Consider the following 10,479-nt stretch of genomic DNA (forward strand, 5'->3'; position numbering starts at 1 on the left):
GCAGCTCATTGGTGGCTTAGGAGGAGAAAAGACCCACTGGAGTGAGACAGCCTTTAACTTAGGTGAACTCTACAACAACCTCACCAGAGACATTCTCATCTCTGCTGCTATAGTTGTTACGGGGCGAACGAGACGTGAGACGTGCGGGTCCATATGCAAGGCCTTTATTTCCAAGACATGGTCACATAACAGGCATGGGTCAATAATGGCAAACAGGTATATTGAGGGCAAGACAGAAGAGTAGTCCAGTAAACGGGTGTGGTCAATCTCCGGTGAACAATGTCCAAACAGGGTAATCGAAAGGGGTAATCCGAAACACAGGCAATGGTCCAGGAGAGAGGTAAATAGTATCCGAACAGGGCGAGACGAGAGGGGTAATCCAAGACCGGTGAAATCGTACAGGGCAGGCAGAGAACAGGCGAAACCAGAAAACAGGCTAGAGTACAAACACGGGAAAACAGACTATAAACAAGACTAAGGCTAGACTCAGAAAACTTGGAATGGCTCCATAAAGTAGCTATCACTGGAAGAGTGATAAGTGCTAAACAATACTCGGCCGTGAGAGAGAGGAAGTCCATTGCTTATGTAGGGAGTGTGATTGGTGGCAGCCGTGTGTGTAATCAGTGCAATAGATGATGGGAAATGTAGTCCGGGGTGAAGTGCAACAGTTAGTGTGGTGCAAGAGTCCATAGTAATGAGCAGGTGATCTCTGGTGGTGAGCGAACGGAAGAGCAGGCACAGGATCCATGACAATAGTGGTCTACCTGGGTGCCTTTACTTCCAGTTTTAGACAGGTGTGCCAACACATAAAACAGTCCATTTCTCCTGCCAAGCCGTGTGCTTATCAACACACATTGTTCATATCTTCACAGATTTCTAAGTATGTGCTAATTAAAATTATTTATAAAGTGGAACATTTTTGAGCTGAAACTCAGTTAACCATAAATATTTGTATTCACAAATATATTCTTGTACATTTAAACTCCTTAAATAGACTTTTGTTTATTTATTTTGTCTTTTGAACTGTTGGTTTATTTAAACACATGTAAAAAATGTCCCTAAGTACCCAAGTATTAATTAAATTTTTTTTTTTTCATTTTTAATACATTTTTCAAAAACTTGGGGGTATTTCCCATTTGTGAGATCACACAATGCAAAACATGGTTGTGCATTGTAAGCGATAAAAAAAAAAATTCTCGTTGATTTCATTGTATAAATGTAAATATAATATTTTTTGTCCAAAGATATAGCAAATGTTGCAAAATCCTGGCAGTATAGAAGCTGCAGTGTAGAAGAGACTCCATACTTAACATTGAAAGACATCTGGGAGAGGGTTTGTCTGGCAGAAGTGCATTCATTTAACACATAACCTTGAGCCTTGTTTGGTTTTCCATTACATTTGAGTCTAAGCACTGTAACATGAGTGCAATTCGTATTCATATTCAGTACAGTTTAACAGTTGCTCAGATGGAGCAATATTACAGTGTTTTTTATATCCTTCTATAGCCATTATTTGTACACATTTGCCCCTGTCAGCTGGTTACTCTTAACAACTGAGCAGGGTCCATAAAAAAATGAATGAACTCAGTGAAAGTACTTCGTACCATACCAGGCACTGCTATGGTGAGTTTGAAATAGCACTCAGGGACCAGGGAGTAGTTTCACTTTAATATTTCTCCCTCTGTGAAAGCAATATCTTTTCTCCCAGAAGAGATTGTTTTTATATAAGGTACATGACACACGGCTTATTACCTTTGTGTGCAGTAAGTCTTTATTAGATTTAAACCGAAAACAAAGATATCGGAACGATAATAGTACTGTCCACAAGTACTAAGTTGAAACTAACAGATGAGGTTGAATAGGATTAAAACTTCTTACATTTCTCTGTAGGCCCATCAGTGGTTGTTTCTAGATCAAACTGTCTAAAGCAGATAATACCAGGCACTGCTATGGTGAGTTTGAAATAGCACTCAGGGACCAGGGAGTAGTTTCACTTTAATATTTCTCCCTCTGTGAAAGCAATATCTTTTCTCCCAGAAGAGATTGTTTTTATATAAGGTACATGACACACGGCTTATTACCTTTGTGTGCAGTAAGGCTTTATTAGATTTAAACCGAAAACAAAGATATCGGAACGATAATAGTACTGTCCACAAGTACTAAGTTGAAACTAACAGATGAGGTTGAATAGGATTAAAACTTCTTACATTTCTCTGTAGGCCCATCAGTGGTTGTTTCTAGATCAAACTGTCTAAAGCAGATGTGATCATATTGTCTTTCTTGAGCCATGTGTGTTTCTGTGTCTGACCCCTACAGCGAACTACAGAGGAGTGGATTGACATGTGTAAGACAAGAGGAATTCCCTGCTCCAAAAGCATGTCACTGATGAACTCCCTGGGTGAGCTGGTGAAAATTCGCAGCTGGACCATTGCTGGCCTCCCTTCAGACAGTTTCTCCATTGACAACACAATCATCATCTCGTGAGAGTTTTTGCCTATATTTTTAACTTCAAGTTTTACCATTTTAGACTAGCGGAAGACATAGATTTGCACTCTGTAGCACTGTTCAATGCAAGGTTTGAACAAAAGGATTTAAAAAAAAATTGTATTGTATATTATAATTAACAATTAGCATGGCTGTATTGCTGTACCGGATTAATACAGAAAATACAACTTTTAGACAGTTATTAAATATTATTATTTAACAGTAGTGTTGACTTTTGGATGATTTACTGGGTAGAGGAATACCATAAAAGCAGAAACTGAAACATATTCTTGAATACATGAGCTGAATTATTAGAAATTTTGAATGATGGAGATGATTTGTCATGGCCAGGAATATCTTCTTTGTGAAGGATTCTTAAGATGCTTGTTGTCTGCAGTAATGCGAGGAGGTGGCCCTTAATGATTGATCCTCAGGGCCAGGCCAACAAGTGGCTGAAGAACATGGAAATATCCAACAGTCTCCATGTCATCAAGCTCAGTGATGCTAACTTTGTGCGCACATTAGAAAACTGCATCCAATGTGGCACTCCAGGTAATAAACAATGACAGCTTTTAAACTTGTGATGACAGAAGTATTCGGAAAATGCAAATAAAGCTTACTTTTATAATACTCTAAAACATCCTAATATTACTGCTCAAAGAGTTCATCAGACAACGTGGTTGATAATCAAACCAATTTTTCCCCCCAGTTTGCTCAAATCAATCTTAAAAATCAAGGAAGGAAGAAACCACAACAAAAATGTATTTCAAGTGCAATACCAGTATTTCTCCCCAGGGGTCCCCCTCCACCATGAAAAACAAGCACACATCACAGCTCCAAACCAGTAGATGTTACCTGTTGATAAATGCACACATTGTCTCTCTTCCCCTGGAGCAGTAGTTGCCTCTTGTACATTACAATTTTACACTCTCAAAGAAGGCCCAGGGGTGGACCCAAAATGCAACATGAGATGCGCAAATGAGGAGAGTATTCTGGCCTTAGGTGCCTGTGTCTTCCATCCTCAGCTCCCCTCATCAGTGTTGCTCTGGGATGAAAGGCAGCTTAGTGCTTAGCTGTCTTATGTGGATTGTTTTGTTACCATTCTCCTCTAGGACATTCAGTTTACATTCAGTTTATTTATTAATTTCTTTGATGTTGTTGTTGTTTTTCTGCTCTACTACTTCAGTTCCCACTTCTACTACCTGACTTTTTAGTTCAAATAAAAGATTCTGCAGATGTATGTTTTTTTTTTTGTTTTTTTGGGGGGTTTAACTGTAATCATTCCGTTTTGTTGTAATTTTTGGTTTGGTTTAACTGTAATCATTCATCCCTTGTGTATTATAGTGTTGTTGGAGAATGTTGGGGAAGAACTGGACCCCATACTTGAGCCCCTGCAGCTGAAACAGACTTTTAAGCAGGGAGGCAGTGTCTGTATCCGGCTGGGCGATTCCACTATTGAATATGCTCCAGATTTCCGGTTTTACATAACCAAGCTGCGAAATCCACATTATTTACCTGAGATCTCAGTCAAGGTGAGTGCTTTACTGTTAAAGTCACACACATATACACTCATGCATACACACAAACATTTGTATTTGTACCATTCAAAAATTTGTGGTTGATAGGATTTCTTAATGTTTTTGAAAGAAGTCTCTTATGCTCACCAAGGCTGCATATATTTTTGTTCTGTGTGTGACATCAAAGTACAGCGAGAGTGATTATACAACAAATTTTTAAATTTTAGTTTTGATGTCAAATAAGTCTTGCTATTTTGCTTTTTTGTTAAAGCAGTGTTGCTGTTGTAAAGTTATACAGCTACAGTTGTGTTGCTGGGTTTTAAAGCAGGTTTGATTTTTCTTTCTTTCTTATCACTCTGTATTTACAGGATTTCACTGTCCACTCTGTTCAAATGTGGATGAATGGCTACACATAGACGCACACACTGTCAGAACTGTGAGATTACTACCATCCTGTTTTTTTGGGGGTGGGTAGGGGTGTTGATTTTTTTCCCCCCATAGGTTTTTAACATTCTAAAAGCTCTTTATTCCAAAGATACTACAAGCTAGTCAGTGTATTCAGTAGGTGTAATGTATTGTAAGTTGCTTCAGAAGTATTGCAAATATTACGTACAACAATAAAATAGTGCATTGACATAAAAAAGGAGAAGTACATTTAATACTTAAATACTTTTAAAAGCAAGTACTTCTGTACTTTTACTTAAGTAAAAATCTGTCTTTACAACTTTTACTTGTAATGGAGTCATATTTGACCAGCAGTGTCTGTACTTTCACTCAAGTAATGGAGTTGAGTACTTTGTCCGCCTCTGCACATGATCCTTCAGAAATGATTTTATTATGCTGTTAGTATTAAATTCTTAAGTGTTAAATCTGTCCATTTAAAATAAGTATTTTGTTAATCTTTCTCCCTTTAAAAGTGTTTAAATAACAGGGTTAATAGTCTATTTCAAAGAAGCTAAGAGTAAAGCAATATTTTATATAAAATATGCTTTATGTAGTTTTTTCATGACACTTAAAAAGCATCTAGTTACGTCATTAGAACATAACCTATTCAACCTGTTCTATCATAAACTCATAAACATGCACATAAAAACAAGTTGAACTTTGTCTTAAAGTGTTGTGGTTAAAATTAAAGGGGAGGTATGTCATTTCTTTGTCACTAGGGCCACCAAAAGGAATTGCAAAGGTTTTCAAAGAGGTTTCCTGATTACTCCCGTAATCTGACATTGGTTGGACAAACACATAGTCCTGTCCTAAACACATTAGTCAATGTTGCTGTGTCAGGCTGGTCTGGATGCTTGGGGGGGGGGGGGAGAAGCACCTTTATTTTTAAGAGTGTACCTTGACTCTTTAATGAGCCTGAAATATAATTTCCCTTTTAGGATGAGCATGTGGTGTTCACAACAGGATAAAACAAACTATACTGTTGTGAAAGATCAGGATTACCATTCTTCATACCACAAAATATGTTGCCACAGACTCACTTGTCTCAGCCAGTAATCAAAGAAATATTAGGTCTGATATTAGCAAGCAGTCACACAATCTTGTAGGATATCATTTAAGTTAGTTCTGTGGTTGGTTATGCCATTTCCACAAAGTGGATCTTTGAGCTTGAAAAAAGAGCCTTCTGATGCTCTTGCAAATAATAAACACAAGGGTCTTTTTTCATTAGAAATAGGATTCTAAGAACAGCTGCCGCCAGCACTGTCATTGTTTTGCTCCTGTTCTGTTCAGGTGACCCTGCTGAACTTCATGATCACCCCAGAAGGGATGCAAGACCAGCTGCTGGGCATTGTGGGGGCCAGAGAGAGACCTGACCTTGAAGAGGAGAAACAAGCCCTCATCGTACAGGGGGCTGAGAACAAGAGGTACCACCCAGAAACACAATTAACCTGACAGTTTAGTCCTGTGGGTTCCTCACTTAAAATATTGTCTCTAAAAACAAGACAAGTTGAATCCTTCAGTAAATAATTATCTCCTTATGAAGTGAGGGCAAAGAGCAGCATGCTCTCTCAGTGCAGTCATGTGAAAAACTGAAAAGGTATCATGCATTTGTGTGTGTTTAACCATGTACTTTCACGCTCCCTTTTCTTTGTAGACAACTGAAAGAAATAGAGGATAAAATCTTAGAAGTGCTCTCTGCCTCAGAGGGGAACATTGTAGAAGATGAGACTGCTGATCAGGTTCTGGCCAATGAGATCTCTGAGAAACAGGCCATTGCCGAGGTTACTGAGCTGAAGATTGATCAGACTCGCTTGGGCTACACCCCCATTGCTGTCCATTCTGCAATTTTGTTTTTCTCCATCGCTGACCTGGCCAACATCGAGCTCATGTATCAGTACTCTCTAACCTGGTTCATAAACCTCTTCATCCTGTCCATTGATAATTCCCAAAAAAGTGACATTCTCGAACAAAGGTACTACAGGTCACTACAGATATTATATTTAAATTGCGTGTGCTATGTAATTGGTAATTTCATCGCAATTGTGGCATGCTTTAAAAAGTCAAAGTTGCAGCTATTTTGAATATCTAGCTCACATTAACACTTAAAAGGATAGTTCACTCAAATTAAATGTCTATCATAATTTATGCACTCTCATGTCATTCCAAACTTCTGTGAATTTCTTTCTTTTGTGAAACACAGAACACATTTTTTGTTTTGTTTTTTGTCCATACAGTGAAAGTCAGTGGAGGTCTAATGTTGTATTGGATGCCACTGACTTTCATTTAATGAACAAAAAACAGTTGAAACATTCTTCAAACTATCTTCTTTTGTGTTCCACAGAAAAACAGGTCATACAGCTTTTGGAATGAAATGAGGCTAAGCAAATGGTGATTGAACATTCATTTTTGAGTGAAATATCCATTTCTGTCAGGACCACTATCGTCAAAGATGATTGACAATTAGCATACAGTTTGGATTGGCGGTATGGTTCCGTTCTGGGCAAGAACTCCCTGCGCATCCATGCAGCCTAGCGTGGATGAGAGCAGGGAGAGCAACAATAACCCCCCAGGGTAAACAGAACAGAACCAACATAAATGTATTGCAGATATTGCTAAAGTTCAATAATTTTATGTACACATTTTAGAATTAGTCTGATTCAAAGGATAATCAGAAGGCTGAATCCTGACTGACAGAGGAGGAGCTGGGGATGGAGGAGGGTAATTAGCTATTGAGCAATGCGAAAACTGCTGATAATACTGAGGGACCTTATTACATATTACATTTACATACTCGCTTTACGTCAATGTATGTCGCTCTTTGTTTGAGAAGGACAAACTCCTCTTCTCCTTCTACCTCAATGTCAACCTGCTCAAACACAACAAGCTCGTGAGTAACTGCCTCCACTCGCACACAGCTGTGATTTATTGAATCAATAAGCTAAGGCAAGACAGTAATTCATCTGATAAATAATAGTAAGAATGAAGAGGTTACTCTTACACAAAGCCTCTTAAGGTTAATGACTTGTATGCATCTGTCTGACAATTTTTATATCATCCCTGTTTCAAACAATCCTGCAACATTCGTCCACACAAACAAGTTTAACCAATTTAATCAAAGTTTAAGTGATTTATAATCTGTTCTTCAGGCTGGCTCTCCATGCCTGAGCTGTTACTCAAGTTGCAAGTGTCTATCATCCATTTACTGTGCTGTCAGTAGTTTGTCAGCTACTGAATCAAGTGGTGTGGGGGTGATGCACCAGTAAATTTATTTTCATAGACTGCGGCTTTTCTGGTGGCAACTTTAAGACTCATTCACCGTTGCTCTGTTCTTTTGAGTTGGATATTTAATCAAGCACAGCTGCTGAAAAACAAACTGTCTAAACTCAGTAAAGGAGAATTGTCATTGCAGATATAACTGAATGAAGTTATGCATAAACAACTTTCTCTTACATCTTCTGTTCCTTTCTATTTCAGGTGGATGAGAAGGAATGGTGTTTTCTCCTGACAGGTGGTGTGGGACTGGATACCCCTCATTTGAACCTCTGCCCCTGGTTGCCTAAGACATCCTGGGATGAAATATGTCGATTGGTTGCAAGTGTCTATCATCCATTTACTGTGCTGTCAGTAGTTTGTCAGCTACTGAATCAAGTGGTGTGGGGGCGATGCACCAGTAAATTTATTTTCATAGACTGCGGCTTTTCTGGTGGCAACTTTAAGACTCATTCACTGTTGCTCTGTTCTTTTGAGTTGGATATTTAATCAAGCACAGCTGCTGAAAAACAAACTGTGTCTAAACTCAGTAAAGGAGAATTGTCATTGCAGATATAACTGAATGAAGTTATGCATAAACAACTTTCTCTTACATCTTCTGTTCCTTTCTATTTCAGGTGGATGAGAAGGAATGGTGTTTTCTCCTGACAGGTGGTGTGGGACTGGATAACCCTCATTTGAACCTCTGCACCTGGTTGCCTAAGACATCCTGGGATGAGATCTGTCGATTGGATGAGATGGAGCACCTTAAAGGCCTGCGGAAAGACCTGGCTTGATACCGGGAGGGCTGGAAAGAGGTTTATGATAGCAAGGTGCCATTGAGATTAAGCACACTCTATTTCTTTCCTGCTCAGCGGTGTGAAATGGACAGGGGAAGGATGAAAGGAACACCAGATTTTTCATTTTATGGTCTGCGTGTGTGTTCTGCAGGACCCCCATCACACTGCTTTCCCTTCAGAGTGGCAAGAGAAACTAGGACAATTTCAAAGGATGCTGGTTATGAGATACTTATGGCCAGACAAGGTAAGGATCTTTCTATTGAGTTTATTAATACACCTCGGATTGGTTTAGGAAATAAAACGGTCTGGAATTCTGTCAAAAATTTAATTATTAACCAATTATACATCAGAAAGACTTAGATGTATACGCAACCATTTAAAAGTTTGAGGTCAGAGAAGTCAATATTTTATTTTTTGAAAGAAATTTATACGTTTATTAAAAAGCAAGGATGCATTAAGTTGATCAAACGTAAAAGCAAAGACATTTATAATGTTACAAAATATTTATATTTCAAATAAAGGGTGGTCTTTTTGTCAGGGGCTGGCGTCTGGTGTTCTCCCTCTCACCACCAGAGGTCGCCATCTCCCATCCTCCCGGACTCTTTCTCCGTCACCTTGACACCACACACCTGGGCACCCACTCACACACACACACAGCTGTCGCCCATCCGGGACTCCATCACCTGCACTCCACACACCTGTGCACACACTCACTCTCACACAGCTGTGGCCCGTCATGAGGACTATTTAGGCGCCTTCCCCACGCCACTCGGGGCGGATAATTAATGTTTGGTTGAGTTATGTCACGAGTTACTGTTTGTTTGTAGTCACGAGGGTTACGAGTGTTTCGAGTGTCTGTTCCGGGACTGATGCAAGCCAGAGGTGGCCGTTTTGCATCAGTGCCCATTTGCGTGTTCTAGCCTGTTTCAGAGCCATTTAAAAGTTTGAGGTCAGAGAGGTCAATATTTTATTTTTTGAAAGAAATTTATACGTTTATTAAAAAGCAAGGATGCATTAAGTTGATCAAACGTAAAAGCAAAGACATTTATAATGTTACAAAATATTTATATTTCAAATAAAGGGTGGTCTTTTGAACTTTCTATTCATTAAATAAACCTGAAAAAAGGTATCACAAATTTTACAGGGAAAAAAAGCACAAAGTGTTTCTTGAGCAGCAAACCAGCATATTAAAATGATTTTTGAAGGATCATGTGACTAAAGTTAAGGATGCTGACAATTCAGCTTTGCCATCACAGAAAATTATAATCTAAAATCGTAATATGTCACAATATTCCTGTTTTACTGTATTTTGATCAAATAAATGCAGCTTTTGTGAGCATAAAAGCCCCCAAGCAATAGTGTTTGTTAGATGTAATACTGTGTAGTACAAATGTACTCGGTAAGAATTTACGTTTGCACTTAGACCTTGTGTTTGCCCATCTCAGATTGTTCTCATGGTTCAAGAGTTGATGCAGTTTATTGAGGTGCCACCCTTTAATTTGGCCACGGCTTTTGCCGACAGTCATTGCTGTGCTCCGTTCATCTTTATCCTCTCTCCAGGATCGAACCCAATGGCAGCACTGCTCAAATCTGGCAAGGAACAGGTATGGACAATTAAGGACATTACAGTTTTTCTCGATTGCTAAAAAACTCTAACCAGGCTTTTGAACTAAAATTTCAAAACCATAACGCCATTTTTCAAAAAGCACACCCATTTTGCTGAACTATAAACACTATTCCCCTGCTTTAATACATGAGTCAGATTTGGTGAACTGTTACTGCAAAACTCTACACACAAATCCCAACATTTCTCAGTGCTTACACCATGTGGTCATTTAGAAAGCACTAGCATTCAATACTGTTCACTCAAGTCAGCACAGCTTGAGCTCAATTAGCAAACAATTACCCAGATGGAAACACTAAGAGTCAAAATTGAACACACATCAATCAGATCCTTCAATAAATAGATAAAAGGGCCCGAATCA

Source organism: Sinocyclocheilus grahami, unplaced genomic scaffold (assembly GCF_001515645.1).
Source record: "Sinocyclocheilus grahami isolate Dianchi unplaced genomic scaffold, SAMN03320097.WGS_v1.1 scaffold298.1, whole genome shotgun sequence".
Taxonomy (NCBI): Eukaryota; Metazoa; Chordata; class Actinopteri; order Cypriniformes; family Cyprinidae; genus Sinocyclocheilus; species Sinocyclocheilus grahami.